Source organism: Macaca nemestrina, chromosome 10 (genome assembly GCF_043159975.1).
Source record: "Macaca nemestrina isolate mMacNem1 chromosome 10, mMacNem.hap1, whole genome shotgun sequence".
NCBI lineage: Eukaryota > Metazoa > Chordata > Mammalia > Primates > Cercopithecidae > Macaca > Macaca nemestrina.
The window spans coordinates 119366077-119381926 of NC_092134.1; the positions used below are offsets into that span (position 1 = coordinate 119366077).

The 15850-nt window shown below is 36.1% G+C and overlaps 1 long non-coding RNA gene and 1 pseudogene across 1 annotated transcript in view; one reads left to right on the forward strand and one right to left on the reverse strand.

The window, feature by feature from the left end:
• LOC139356838 (uncharacterized) overlaps window positions 1-15850 on the forward strand; it is a 37343-nt gene that overhangs the window by 15504 nt on the left and 5989 nt on the right. The window contains exon 2 of the long non-coding RNA XR_011609289.1: window positions 851-1028. This is a non-coding gene — a long non-coding RNA (uncharacterized lncRNA). The remainder of the gene's footprint in view (window positions 1-850; window positions 1029-15850) is intronic.
• LOC112428536 (small integral membrane protein 30-like) lies at window positions 14199-14963 on the reverse strand (annotated as a pseudogene).

A 15850-nucleotide genomic window follows, 5' to 3' on the forward strand; every position in this document is an offset into this window, starting at 1 on the left:
CCCAGCTACTCGGGAGGCTGAGGCAGGAGAATGGCGTGAACCCGGGAGGCGGAGCTTGCAGTGAGCCGAGATCGCGCCACTGCACTCCAGCCTGGGCGACATTGTGAGACTCCGTCTCAAAAAAAAAAAAAAAAAAAAAAAAAAAAAAAAAAAAAAGAAGAAAGACACACAAGAACCATTTTTTCCAGCTTCAGATTCTACTTGGCTTTGCTCCAACGCATGCAATGTTTTTAAGACTTTCTTGCTCTTAAAGATGTAGTGAAGGGGATTAAAAGGATGTGAACTTTGTAGTTAGACAGTCCTGCTGTCGAATTTGAGCAATTTATTACATCTCTTTTAACCTCAGTTTCCTCATCTCTGTTGTTATCACTGCAAAACCATCGCAAAACAGTGATAACAACAGTGATGCAGAGAAGATTTAAATAGATGATTGTCAAGTCTTTGAAATAATTCCTGGTGCTAGGAAGGGATCAAATATGTTTTGAGCCAATATTATTAAATATTTATCTGAATTAAATAAAACGGTATATAATAGCTATTATTGCATGAGTTATGTTATTATTAGTAAGTAGTAGAAGAGGTAAAAGATGTTCTTAACTTAATCCAGGGAAATTGTTCCAATGTTTAAACTTTAATTAGTTCAGAACCCAGAACTTCAGAATCTAGAACTGAGTTAAAACTTTGGGGTCTGCTTTTCTTTTCTTTCCTTGGGGTAAGTTTATCACAGGCTAGCAGGGAATATGCTGGGAAAAAGTAAAGAGAGTATCAAGGACCTACTTTCTCTTGTCCTTTGTTATCTACTAAGTCTGCTCATGTTACTCTCCTTTTTTTCCCATTGTATATTTTAAAGCTGCTGTGAGTAACATGACCTGGAAAGAGAGCACTAGCAAGGAATAAAGAGTGATACAGTGACTGGTGGCTAAGAGATAATGTCTGCAAGTCACCTAAAACCATTGCAGACACAGGGAGATTGGCTTTTATGGATTTGGAGGATTCCTGATTTTGAAGACTCTGATGATTGCTAAAGAGTTAAATGAAATACTAGTGTGTTTTTTTGTGTGTGTTTTGTTTTTGTTTGTTTGTTTTTATAAAAACAGGCAGAATGTAGCCCTATTAATTGTAAACTGGCGAGATAAACCAGGATGCCTTGGTAACCACTAGACAACAGATTGTCAAGAAATCCAGTAATAACCATCCAAAAGAGTTTAAAGTACAATGAGGCGAAATCCTGATGGCTTTAAAAGAATAGAGCCTACTGTACCAATTAATTAACTTTTATGATAGTGTTAGACCATTAGTGACAACGAGGAAACATTGGATTTAATATATTTGAACTGTGGTAAGATGTGATTCTTTCTTTTTGTCAACACATTAAAACCATATGGTCTAGAATCCACTATTATAAATTAGAAAATTGACTGGAACTCTTATCCAAATGGTTCACAGTACTATTGCTGCTGAAATTTACTAAATGGGTCTATTTAAGGATCAGTCCAAGGGATTTTTAATATACTTATATGAGACAAGGATGAGACATTTTACAAAAAACAGTAGGAGTTTCTACCCACTCATACACCTCTGAGTCAGTGCTTAGAAACAGTAATTGCCAAACTGAGGTACACCTTCTTGACCCAAAACTATATGTCTGAAACAAATATGTAAGAGGTGTCCAAACACAGACCTTCAGATGGAAAAAATAAAAAGGAAGGTGGAGGAGAAAAGGGAAAGAGAAAGAGAGGTAGAAAAACCTAAATAATATAAGATGTCCTAATTAGCTATAAAAGGAATACAAAACTTATGCATTTAGATAGATACAAATTGACTCCTTTAATGTAGTTATCTCTTGAGCTGATCACAAAATAATAAATGATAAAAGCAGTACACATGACAAATTATAAAAAACCAAAATTATCAACCTGAGGGTGAAAACAAGGACCAAATATTATGAAGCAAATGAATATTCTTCTAAGTAAAAACTGAGTCAAAAGGAAATTTAAAATATATTGTAGTAGGCCATTCTTGCATTACTATAAAGAAATACTTGAGCTTGGGTAATTTATAAATAAGTGAGATTGAATTGGCTTACAGTTCTGTGGGCTTTACAGGAAGCATGGTGCTGGCATCTGCTAAGCTTCTAGCGAGGCCTCACCAAGCTAACAATCATGGTGGAAAGTGGAGGGGGACCAGGCACATCACATGGTGAAAGCAGGTGAAAGTGAGAGAGTGGAGTGAGGAGGTGCCACACACTTTTAAATGACCAGATCTTGCATGAATTTAAAGCGAGAACTGACCTATCACCAACGGAATGGCCTAAGCTGTTCATGAGGGATCCATTTCCATGGTCCAAACACCTGCCACCAGGCCTCACCTCCAGCATTGGAAATTATATTTCAACATGAGATTGAACTGGGGACAAATATCCAAACTATATATACACTGATATTATTTTCAAATTTATTAATATGAAAACTATATACAAAAATGGGCTACTGCTAAATCAGAACTTTTTTATTATCAGAATAGGAGAAGAGAAGATAAGCACTGTGCTTAACATTTAAAAAAATATCGGGGCTGGGTGCAGTGGCTCACGCCTATAATCCCAGCATTTTGGGAGGCCGAGGAGGTGAGCAGATGACCTGAACTCAGGAGTTTGAGACCAGCCTGGGCAATGTGGTAAAACCCTGTCTTCACAAAAAATACAAAAATTAGCCAGACATGGTGGCTTGCACCTGCAGTCCCAGCTACTTGGGAGACTGAGGTGGGAGGATTGTTTGAGCCTGGGAGGCAGAGATTGCAGTTTGCTGAGGTAGCACCACTGCACTGTGTCTCAAAAACAAAAACAAAAACAAAAACAAAAACCTACAGGGAGGGGAAATGGGAAGAGCAGTCTCTCTTTCAGCTTAGCCAAGGCTACCTCAGCTATAATAGAATGTGCAAATATAAATGGGATTCTGTTGTGCCACCAATAACCAGTTCAGGGGAAAATATTTTTTCAAAAAAAAAAAAAAAAAAAGATTGCACAGGCATTTGCAGCATAAAGAGTAAGTTACTCAGGAATAAAGATGTGCAAGAACTTTTTCTTCTTTGGCATATGCTCATTTTAAAATTATAAAATATTAAAATGTAGAAAGAAAGAAAGAGTGTCTTTTTTTCTACTTGGCAATCATTACAAATAACATTAGCTCCACACAGTTTCGTGAAAAATAATTTAATCCAAACAGTGATTAGTCTAAACAACAAAGTGGTCAAAACACATTCTCAGTAACTAACTTTTATACATGATGCTTCATTTACCAATTTCTCAATCATTATACATCTTTAATAATTTTTGTCTGGTTTTGGAATTTTTCAGTTGGTTTTCCTGTTTTTCTTAAGTATTTTCAGCTAATTCTATAGGTCTGAGCTATATGAACACTGAAATTTAAAAAATAACCTAGATACTAAGTGGGAAACAAATTTGTGTTATCCAGGCTGCATAAACTTAGGCAGTCAATACATTAAAATGTAGTCACGAAAAGTATCCATTGAAATGAAAAACAAAATAAGGTGATCAAACTGTATGTAATGTGCTTTCAAGTTAAAAAACTAAAATTAAAAAATACATATATATGCACATATATATCTATATTTATGCTCAGAAAGGGATTTAGGAAGGTAGAAGTCATTGTTCAACATAAACAATATAAACCAATATTTTTATTGTAAATTGACAAATTATTGTATATATGAGGTACAAAGTGATATTATGTCATATATATACATACAATGTAGAATGATTAAATCAAGCTAATTAACACATCCATCACCTCAAATACATATCATTTTTTGTGGTGAGAACATTTGCAATTTACTCTCTTAGCAACTTTTTACATCTTTTTTTATTTATTTTTATTTATTTATTTATTATACTTTAAGTTCTGGGATACATGTGCAGAACGTGCAGGTTTGTTACATATGTGTAAACGTGCCACAGTGGTTTGCTGCACCCATCAACCCATCATCTACATTAGGTATTTCTCCTAATGTTCTCCCTTCCCTAGCCCCCCACTCCCTGACAGGCCGTGGTGTGTGATGTTCCCCTCCCTGTGTCCATATGTTCTCATTGTTCATCTCCCACTTATTATTAACTATGGTCATGATGCTGTGCAATAATCTCAAAAAACATATTTCTCCTAACAGAAACTTATTACCTTTTAACCAACATCCCTACTATCCCCAGCCTTTGATAGCCACCATTCTACTCTCCACTTTTATAAGGCTTCCATTGTTTTTCTGTTTGTTTGTTTGGTTTTTTTTTGTTTGTTTTTTGAGAAAAGAAGGAAGGAAGGAAGGAAGGAGAGAGGGCGGGAGCAAGGAAGGAAGGAAAGGAGGGAGGGAGGGAGGGAGGGAGGATGTCTTGTCTGTCGCTCTGTCACCCAGGCTGGAGTGCAGTGGCATGATCTCAGCTCACTGTGGCCTCTACCTCTTGGGTTCATGCAGTTCTCCTGCCTCAGCCTCCCAAGTAGCTGTGACAACAGATTCATGCCACCACGCCCGGCTATATAAGTATTTGATTGTTTTACATTCCACATTAAGTGAGTTCATGTGTTTTTCTGTGCCTGGTTTAGTACACTTAGCATAATGTCCTCCAGGTTCATCCATGTTGTCTCAAATGACAGAATTTCCTCTTTTTTTAATGCTGAATACTATTTTACTGTGAATATATACCACATTTTCTTTATCTATTTGTCCATTGATGGACACGTAGGTTGATCCCATAACTTGGCTATTGCAAATAATGCTGTAATGAACATGGTAGCACAGACATCTCTTCAACATACTGATTTCATCTCCTTTGCATATACACCAAAAGTGGCATTGCTAGATCATATGGTAATTGTATTTTTAGTTTTTTGCAGAATCTCCATACAGGTTTCCATAATGGCTATATTAAGCTACATCCCCATCAACAGTGTAAAAGGGTTTACTTTTCTCCAAATCCTCACCAAAATTTCTCTTTTATCTTTTTTGATAATAGCCATTCTGACAAGTATGAGGTGATCGCTGTTTGTGGTATTAAACTGCATTTCCCTAATGAGTAGTGATGTTGAGCATTTTTTAATATATCTGTTGGTCATTTGTATGTCTTCTTTTGAGAAATGTCTATTCAAGTCTTTTGCCCATTTTTTTCTTTTCTCTCTCTTTTTTATTTTTTTCCAGACAGAGTCTCACTCTGTTGCCCAGGCTGGAGCGCAGTGGTGTGATCTTGGCTCACTGCAACCTCCATCTCCTAGGTTCAAGTGATTCTCCTATTTCAACTTCCTGAGTAGCTGAGATTACAGGCACTTGCCACCATGCCCGGCTATTTATTGTATTTTAATTTAGTGGAGATGGGGTTTTGGCATGTTAACCAGGCTGGTCTTGAACTCCTACCTCAGGTGATCTGCCTGCCTCGGCCTCCCAGAGTGCTGGGATTACAAGCATAAACCACCACACTTGGCCCACCCACTTTTCAGTCAGGTTATTTGTTTTCTTCTTAATGAATTTTCTGAATCCCTTATACATATTGGGTGTTAATCCCTTATCAGATGTATGACTTGTTTTTGGACACTTGTGTACCTTCTTTGAGAAATATTTGTTCATGACTTTTGCCTGTTTTTTGATGAGGTCATTTGGTTTTTTGCTTGTTCAATTGTTTAAGTTCCTTATAGATTCTGACTATTAGACCTACGTGGATGCATAGTTTGTGAATGTTTTCTCCCATTCTGTAGATTGTCTGTTTACTTTATTGTTAGTCTCTTTAGCTATGTAGAAGCTCTTTGGTTTAATTAGGTCCCACTTATCAATTTTTGTTTTTGTTGCAATTGCTTTTGAGGTCCTAGTCATAAATTCTTTCCAAAGACCAATGTCTAGAATGTTGTTTCCTAGATTTTCTTCTACAATTCTTATAGTTTGAGGTCTTACATTTAAATTTTTAATATAAGCCTGGTGCAGTGGCTCATCCTTGTAATCCCAGCATTTTGGGATTTGGGTGGATCACTTCAGCCCAGGAGTTCAAGACCAGCGTAGGCACTGTGGCGAAACTCTGTCTCTACAAAAAATTAAAATATTAGCTGGGCCTGGTGGCATCTGCCAGCTACATGGGAGGCTGAGGCAGGAGGATCACCCGAGCCCAAGGAGGTCAAGGCTGCAGTGAGCTATAAACCTGGCACTGCACTCCAGTCTGGATGACAGAGTGACTCTCTGTCTCAAAAAACAAACAAAACAAAACAAAATATAAGTCTTTAATCCACACTGAGTTAATTTATATATATATGTTGAAAGATAGGGGTCTAGTTTCGTTCTGCATATGGCTAGCCAGCTATCCCAGCACCATTTATTAAATAGGGTGTCATTTCCCCAGTGCTTATTTTTGTCAATTTTGTCAAAGATTAGATGGCTGTAGTGTGCAGCTTTATTTCTGGGTTCTCTATGCTGTTTCATTGGTCTATGTGTCTGGTTTGGTATGATGTTTTGGTGACTGTAGCCTTATCATATAGTTTGAAGTCAGGTAATATGATGCCTCCATCTGTGTTCTTTTTACTTAGGATTGCTTCAGGTATTGGGCTTTTTTTGGTTCCATTTACATTTCAGAATAGTTTTTATATGTCTGTGAAAAATGATATTGATAGTTTGATAGCAATGGCATTAAATCTATAGATTGCTTTGAGCAGTATGGCCACTTTAAAAATACTGATTCTTTCAATCCATGAGCATGGAATGTTTTTCCCTTTGTGTCACCTATGATTTTGTTTAGCAGTGTTTCATAGTTCTCCTTGTAGAGATCTTCCACTTATTTGGTTAGATGTATTCCTAGGTATTGTTTTGTGTAGCTATTGTAAATGGGATTGCATTCTCAATTTGGCTCTCAGTTTTAACATTAATGGTACATAAAAATGCTACAGATTTTTGTACATTGATTTTGTATTCTGAAACTTTATTGTAGTCCTGGGCTTTTCTTTGATGGGAAACTTTTTATTACTGATTCAATCTCCTCATTATTGTTCAATTCAGATTTTCTATTTCTTCAAGATTCACTCTTGGTAAGTTGTATATGTCTAGGAATCTATCCATTTCTTATAGATTATCCAGTTTGTTGGCATATAGTTGTTCAAAGTAATCTCTTATGATTATTTTTATTTCTGTGTCTCGTCTTTCATTTCTGATTTTGAGTTTTCTTCTCTTTTTTTCTTACTATAGCTACATGTTTATCAATTTTATGTTTTTAATAAGCCAACTCTTAGTATTTTTTATATTTTTCTATTTTTTTCCTAGTCTCTATTTTATTTATTTCCCCTTTAATCATTGTTATTTCTTTCCTTCTGCTCACCTTGGACTCAGTTTGTTCTTGTTTTTCTACTTCCTTGTAGTATAACATTAGATTGTTTATTTGAGACCTTTCTCTTTTTTGATATAGGCATTTATTGCTATAAGTTTCCCTCTTAGAATTGCTTTTGCTACATCCTATAAGTTTTGGTGTATTATGTTTCCATTTTCATTTAACTCAAGATAATTTTTAATTGCCCATTTGATTTCTTCTTTGACCCATTTCTTGTTCAGGAGCATGTTATTTAATTTCCACATATTTATGAATTTTCAAAACTTCTCCTGTTATTGATTTTTAGTTTCATACCATCATGGTCAGAGAAGTTAATTGATATGTTTCAATCCTCTTAAATTTGCTCAGACTTGTTTTGTGGCCTAACATATAATTTATCCTAGAGAATGTTACATGTGTTCTTGAGAAGACTGTGTATTCTGTTGCTGTTGGATGAAATGCTCTGTATATGTCTGTTAGGTCTATTTGATCTAAAGTGTAGGGCAAGTCCAGTGTTTCCTTATTAATTTTTTATGTAGATGATCTGTTCATTATCGATAGTATGACTTGAAGGCCCCTATTGCAATTATTATATTGCAATCCATCTCTTCCTTCAGGTTTTTAAATGTTTGCTTTATATATTTAGGGGCTCCAATGTTGGGTGCATATAGATTTACAATTATTATATTCTCTTGATGAATTAGCCCCTTTATTATATATAATGACCTTCTTTGTCTCTTTTTATAGTTTTTTTAAAATTTAAAGTCTGTTTTATTTGATACAAATATAGCTACCCCTGTTGTCTTTTGGTTTCCATTTGCATGGAATATCTTTTTCCATCTCTTTACTGTCAGTCTATTTGTGTCCTGAAAAGTGAAGTGAGTCTCTTCCAGGCAGTATATAGTTGGGTCCTATTTTTTTAAATCCATTCAACTACTCTGTCTTTTATTGGAGAATGTAATCCACTTACATTTGTCTTAGTTTATTTTGCACTGCTATAACAGAATACCACAGACTGTGTAATTTATAATGAACAGAATTGTATTGGCTCATGGTTCTGGAGGCTGGGAAGTCCAAGATCAAGGGATCAGCATCTGATAAAGGCCTACTTTCAACCTAACACAGTAGAAGGCATCACATAGATGATAGAAAGAGCAAGAGGATGCCAAACTCATCCTTTTATAAGGAACTTACTCCTGTGACAATGGCATTAATTCATTCATTAGGATAGAGCCCTATGACCCAAACACCTCCCCATAGGCCTGCACCTCCCAACACCTCCACATTGGAGGTCAAGTTACCAGCACATGAACTTCAGGTGGCACATTCAGACCATGGCAACGTTCAAAGTAATTATTGATAGATAACAGCTTACTAATGCCATTTGATAATTTATTTTCTGGTTGTTTGTAGAGACGGTATTTCTTTCTTCCTCTCTTGCTGTCTTACTTTGTGGTTTCATGATTTTTCTGTAGTAGTATGCTTTGAATCCTTTCTATTTATGTTCAGGGATCCCCATGAGGTGAGATTGAAATGGGCTTCCTGGAAAGCTTCTTGGAATGTTAAAGAAACTGGATATTCACTTCCTAACTCCTTTCAAGACCACAAAAATCAGCATAAGGCTAGCATCATTGTTTAAAATGTGTTTAGATATAAAGAAGTTGAGAGAAAAAAAGTCAGATAATCAATATGTGAAAACTAATGACCACGAATATTAAGGTTTGAACTATTTTTTTCAAAATATTTATTTACTTGGCTGTGGTGGCACATGCCTATAATCCCAGATACTTGGGAGGCTGAGGCAGGAGAATCACTTGGATACAGGAGATGGAAGTTGCAGTGTGCTGGGATTGTACCACTGCATTCCAGATTGGGCAAGAGAGCAAGTCTCCTTCTCAAAAAAGAAAAACATATCTATATATGTATATATGCATATATATATATTTATTTGCTATATGTAACATACAACCATAAAATACATATGAATTTATGGATTTACTTATATATAATTTTATATACATGTGTATCTTACATCATTTTTATCATATTGTATATCAGGTTTTGTATAATGCTTTTTTATCATTCACATTATATACATTTTTTCATGTGATTAAAATTCACAGCATAATTTTGTTGGCTACATATTATTGTCATACAACATTTATTTATTTATTTGTTTATTTATTTATTTATATTGTGGTTAAAAAGCACATAACATGAAATTTACCCTTTTAACCAATTTTTAACTGTAGAGAATTGTTATCTACACAAACAGCATGGATCCAGTTAGCCAACTGGGCCTGCTCAGCTGGCTTCTGAATGGAAGTTCAAGGCTTGCTTAGCAGGTAGGTAAAGTTAAGCTGGTGTAATAACCACTCACACTCAGTTTTCACATTGTAAAATATGAATACTTCTACTAACTAGCTCGTCAGATTATTAACTAGATTAAATACAATGTATAAATCACTTAACACAAAAGCAGAGTACCTACTCAGTACACATTTCCTTTTATTAATAGTACTGGTCAGTTTATGTCAATCTGAACTCGTAATACCAGTGGGGACCTTGAGATATTTAGAGGCTTAGATCACTTAAATTAATTTTACATCATTAAAAATAAAATATTTTGTTTTCACTAACTAGCACCATGTTTTCACTTTTAAAATGTGATGCATACAAATGAAATCTATTTGTGTGTGTACGTGTGTTATCATTTGACTTACATCACACAGTGTCTGACAAAAAGTAATAAATCTTTCTTGAATGAACAGTATTGTATGGTTATAAAGCAGCTACCACATACTACAAACTGTGAAATGTTATATTCTGAGTTCACACAAGACCTACATCACTGAAAGCCTTGGTTGGTAACAGTAGATAAAAGGCTTAATGGATTCATTGACTTCCCATAAACAAATAATGAAGTTCATAGTCTATCGTTCATTATACCTGGGCTGAAGGAGACTCTACCATACTTATCTGTCAAGAGCTCTAACTAGGAGTGAAGGAAGGAGTTTCCCTTCCTGTTTCAAGTCCCTTGGACAACAAGCTGGCTAACATTGATGGGGAAGGGACACTTGTGCACAGAAGTAGGTAAAACTAGGCACCGTTCAAAACCAGCCTGGCCAACATACTGAAACCTCGTCTCTACAAAAAATACAAAAAATTAGCTGGGCATGGTGGTGGGCTTCTGTAATCCCAGCTACTTGGGAGGCTGAGGCAGGAGAATCGCTTGAACCTGGGAGGCGGAGATTGCAGTGAGTCGAGATCGCGCCACTGCACTCTAGCCTGGGCAACAAGAGCAAAACTCTGTCTCAGAGGGGAAAAAAAAGCAGGTCAAACTAGGCTGAATTTTGAATAACTGAATATGACTGAAAATCTATAGGATTTTCCTGAGGTATCATTAAGACATGAGTCAGGGGGATTTGATAAAACAGAATTGAAGTCATTTAGAAAAAAGTTCTACCTTTATACCCTAAGGCAGAAAAATCGCTTGTTGAACTTGTTATGCATATTTTGACGGCAGAAAGACTTTTAAAAACTTTTGAAGTCCATGGTCGTACCACCTGAGTGTACTTGATCACATCTGGAAAACTTTTAGAGCCATTAAAGAGTTTAAGAACCTTAAAACCAAGGAAGAATTAATGTGACTTATGACATATGATACTTAAGAAAATAATTTACACTACATGTAAATCACTTGATATTAATATTAATAACAGTATAATAAATACATAGTGTAATAAAATTGTTATATTTTCATTAAATTTTATCTTGCTAGAAATACCACTTGTGAATTGTGCTTAATAATTTATAACAAAGACAGTAGGATATCTGAAGGATGTCCCTCCTTCCGTTTACTGCCTGACAAAAACTTCTACTTGTATTTCCAGACCAGTACAAATGCCACCTCTAGGAATGTTATAAATAATATACTTCTATATCACTTTGTATTTTAATTATCTGGTTTTTTTTTCCATAACTAGATATGTGTCCTTCAAAAATAAGAAAATATCTTATTTTTGTATTCCCTACCTGGTATAATGCCTGACGCATAGTAGGCAGTTCATAAGTGACTGAGTTATTTAATAAGTCAGTCATATATAGAGTCATGCGTTGCTTTACAATGGGATACAGTCTGAGAAATTCACTGTTAGGTGATTTCATAACTGTGCAAACATCATAGACACAAACCTCCATAGTCTATCCTACCATACACCTAGGCTATACGGTATAGCCTAATGCTCCCAGGCTACAAACCTGAATAGCATGTTTTTGTATTGGATATGTAGGCGATTATGACACCATGGCAAGTATTTGTGCATCTAAATATGAAAAAGGTATAATTTTTAAAAGGAATAATAATCTTATGGGACCACTATCATATATGCAATCTGTCACTGACCAAACATTGTTATGTGAGGCATGGCTGTATTTCTCATCATTAGAGTTGAAATTAAGTTTTGAATAACTAGAATATTTTGGGAAAGTCATTGATGTTCATGAGCATGAGGTGCTCAATGTACTTGTTTAGTATGACCTTTTCTCATAAGGTTACAGGAGATTTACTGGCAGAGCTGATAATTGACCTTATTGCTCACCAAATTGCCAACTCTAACATAGATATTAAAAATTATGAAAAACATCTAAACTGTTGGCTTTTTAAAGATCACTCTGTTTACTTCAGGCTGTGATGCATTTATTACTATGAAGTCAAAGAACAGTTCTAAGAGATCTTAATTTCCCAGTAACATGATAGTGAGCTGGATAGTGGAATATGACCTATGGCTTGCAATTCTACGCGAGTGTTTAACTTCCTCAAGTAACTCATTAACCGTTTGTCTTACTAAGCAAAGTGCAGGATGATTCTGAAATAACTAGATAGACTAATAAATGTTTTTGCAACAGGGAAATCTTTCACACTTGTATGCTGTTATTAAAATAGATACTCTACTGTGTGTGATCTGTCTTAATTCACTGAGATACTACCTCAAATTTTTCGCTTGGTGTGTTTCTCTTTTAACTTCAAATGTGGTGCAGACAGAGTTATAAAGCCCTCATTTCAACTTTGCAAGCCTTTGTGCATTCTTTCTCAAAACAATGGAATTTTCTACTCAGCACATACTCAAATGCATGCAAGGAAATATTCTAAGAGGTAAATACGGTAATGCAGTGATTAATTTTTTAAAAGATTCTGTTTAAAAAGTAAACTTAATATTGTTTTATTTATATTCTTATATGGAATGGTATACCTTTTAAATTCTAAACTAAAGTGACATTGGTATTAATTTGGCTACTATCCTAGTTTTACAAGCCTCACTACAGGTATTTTCGTATCTGTAGACTTGAGTAAAGTGTCCAATATAAGGCCGGGTGCAGTGGCTCACGCCTGTAATCCCAGCACTTTGGGAAGCTGAGGGGGATGGATTGCCTGAGTTCAGGGGTTCAAGACCAGTCTGGCCAACATGGTGAAGCTCCGTCTTTACTAAAAATACAAAAAAATTAGCCAGGCATGGTGGCATGTGCCTGTAATTCCAGGCACATGCTTAGGAGGCTAAGGCAGGATAATTGCTTGAACCAGGGAGGTGGAGGTTGCAGTGAGCTGAGATCTCACCACTGCACTCCAGCCTAGGCAACAGAGCAAGACTCCGTCTCAAAAAAAAAAAAAAAAAAAAAAAAGTCTGATATAAAGATAAAATTTTTCGGCACTTTGGGAGGCCGAGACGGGCAGATCACGAGGTCAGGAGATCGAGACCATCCTGGCTAACACGGTGAAACCCCGTCTCTACTAAAAAATACAAAAAAACTTAGCCGGGCGAGGTGGCGGGCGCCTGTAGTCCCAGCTACTCGGGAGGCTGAGGCAGGAGAATGGCGTAAATCCGCGAGGCGGAGCTTGCAGTGAGCTGAGATCCGGCCACTGCACTCCAGCCCGGGCGACAGAGCACGACTCCGTCTCAAAAAAAAAAAATAAATAAATAAAATAAAGATAAAATTTTTCAGATGAAGATGAAATATTTTCAGAAGTAGTTCTAAGTGAAAACTCAGTTTAGCCACAATCTAGACATCTACGTCTGTCTTGTTCATCTTTTGTTTCCTAGCACATAAATTAATCTACCAAAAAAGAACCTGAACTAATTGTCTTAAACAGTACTTAAACTGAACTGTAATTAAAGGATTTTCTTTTTTTTCAGCAACATAATGGGTTTATATTTAATATACTACTTCTTATCAGGAGGATGTTACTCAGTTAATATAAAGGTTTTTTTAACATTAAATCTCTTTTCCATGCCAATGTCTTTAAATCTTTTCTGCATTTCATTATTAGATACACTGAATGCATTTTTCTAAATGTTTCTTTTCCCCCAGAGATAAAACGTTCCCCTTTTTGGCTGACTATTTGATATCTAAATACAATATCAACTTGGGAGATAACAAAACAAAATTCTAATAAAAATATGGAGAAAAGACTGCGACGATTCAGGAGGCAGTGATTACAGGTGAACAGTGGTGATTTCCTAGACTTCTGGGCAAGAACTTCCTTCTTTCTATTTTATGTGCTTTGAAATTTTAAAACTATGAACTATTATGAAAATTTCAGCCATCTTACTTCTTTGACCACCTTTCTAACCAGCAAATACAAATCATAGGCTGAATTTTTCAGTGCATAATTTGTTGTAAAGAAAACTTTCCTTTTTCCATATATATACATATATCTGTTTGTTCCCATTTCATAGAAACAATGAAGAATGTAAAACTCCCCTATTTACTGATTCTTGAAAACTTTTAGACACCAAAGCTCAGGTTTAGCCTCAATAGTACAAAGGTTTTCAGGCTGAGGTTTGATTCAGTAGGCCCTTCAAAGTCACATGTGTCCATATCTTTCTAGTGCAAATACCGGCAAGTAAGCACAAATGCCTGTAATGCTGAGAACCACACCTAACAAGAGAGCGATTACATCACTGGCTTCTTCTGCTTCAACAACAGGTAGCATCAAAACAGTGACCTGAGAACTAAGGACAACTATGTTGAAACTGAGGTCATGCTGTTGAAATCTTGAGGGCTGAAGGTTCCAAAGAAATGATATACATAGAATTCTATCTGACTTGAAATTTTCCTTTTCTGGAGCTCCAGATGCTGAGACTAAGAGGTTCCTCATGAGGCTGCTTTGCAGGAAGCAGTCATTACAGGAATCAAAGCATTTTCGTTCCTTTTGATGCATAACTATCTTATCTACACACAGATGATAAGAGCACAGAAAAATGTTATTTCTGTTATTTAGTAATGATTCTAATTTAAAACAAATCCTTAGGTTGCACTAAAAGAAACATCTCGATCAAGAAAAGTAATAGTTCCACTGAATTGGGTTCAAATAAAATGTTTATACAATTGTTATTAATTTTTTAAAATTTTTTTGAGACAGGGTCTCACTCTGTCACCCAGGCTGGAGGGTGGTGGTGTGATCTCGGCTCACTGCAACCTCTGCCTCCTGGGTTAAAGTTATTCTCTTGCCTCAGGCTTCTTGAGTAGCTGGGACCACAACCATGCACCACCATGTCTGGCTAATTTTTGTGTTTTTAGAGGAGACAAGGTTTCACCATGTTGGTCAAGCTGGTCTCAAACTCCTGGCCTCAAGTGATTCACCCGCCTCAGCCTCCCAAAGTGCTGGGATTACAGGCGCGAGCCACTGTGCCCAGCCTGTTATTAATTTATAATGCCACTAAAATAAATACAACAGAATAAGACTTTTAATGAGGGTGTGGAGAAATACAACCAGAAAATCTAACCTATATCTGTGCCTCCTGGCCAGTAACCCTTTAGGAATTCTGTATGGAGAGCAGGTCAGGTGGGAAAGATGTCTGGGGCTGGCCCTTGGTGGGAGGCTGCGGCTAAGAGGAAAGGCTCAGGTTTGGGAGCCCAGAGCCTTGCCTGGCTCTGATCTCTGACTTCTAGAGCCCCAGCTGCTGGCCGATTCTAGAATATCCTACTTGATATGATCAAAAGGCCTAGGAGAGCTTGGGGCCCTCAGTGGCAAAACAACAATGTCCAACCCTTGGTCTCCTCTCTTCCACTTTTTGTTAAACAGCATCCCAGTTGGTTTTTCCCACCAGTGGTGCTGTTGAGATTTTTAAAATATTGCCTCCATTTATCAAGGAGAGAAATAATAACTAAGAAATATACCCTTAAAAAATATTTATTTCTTTTTCTAAAAATATGGGAGCCAACATTCCATTCATGGAAGAAAGACAAGGCCAACCCCTTACCCTCAGAGAGGTCCACCTGGTTTGACATTGCAATACTTCTCATTTTTTTTTGGTTATTATTTCATTTCAATTCCATCCTTCTATTCTTCTTAGTCTATATCCATAGACCAAGGGGCACACAGATACTCAGATAACTGCCAAAAAAAAAATTAGTTACTAATATATAATTAACATTTATTGAACATTATGCCAGCCAGTGTTTTAGATACTTTATAAATATCATTAATTTTCTTTCTTTCTTTCTTTTTTATTT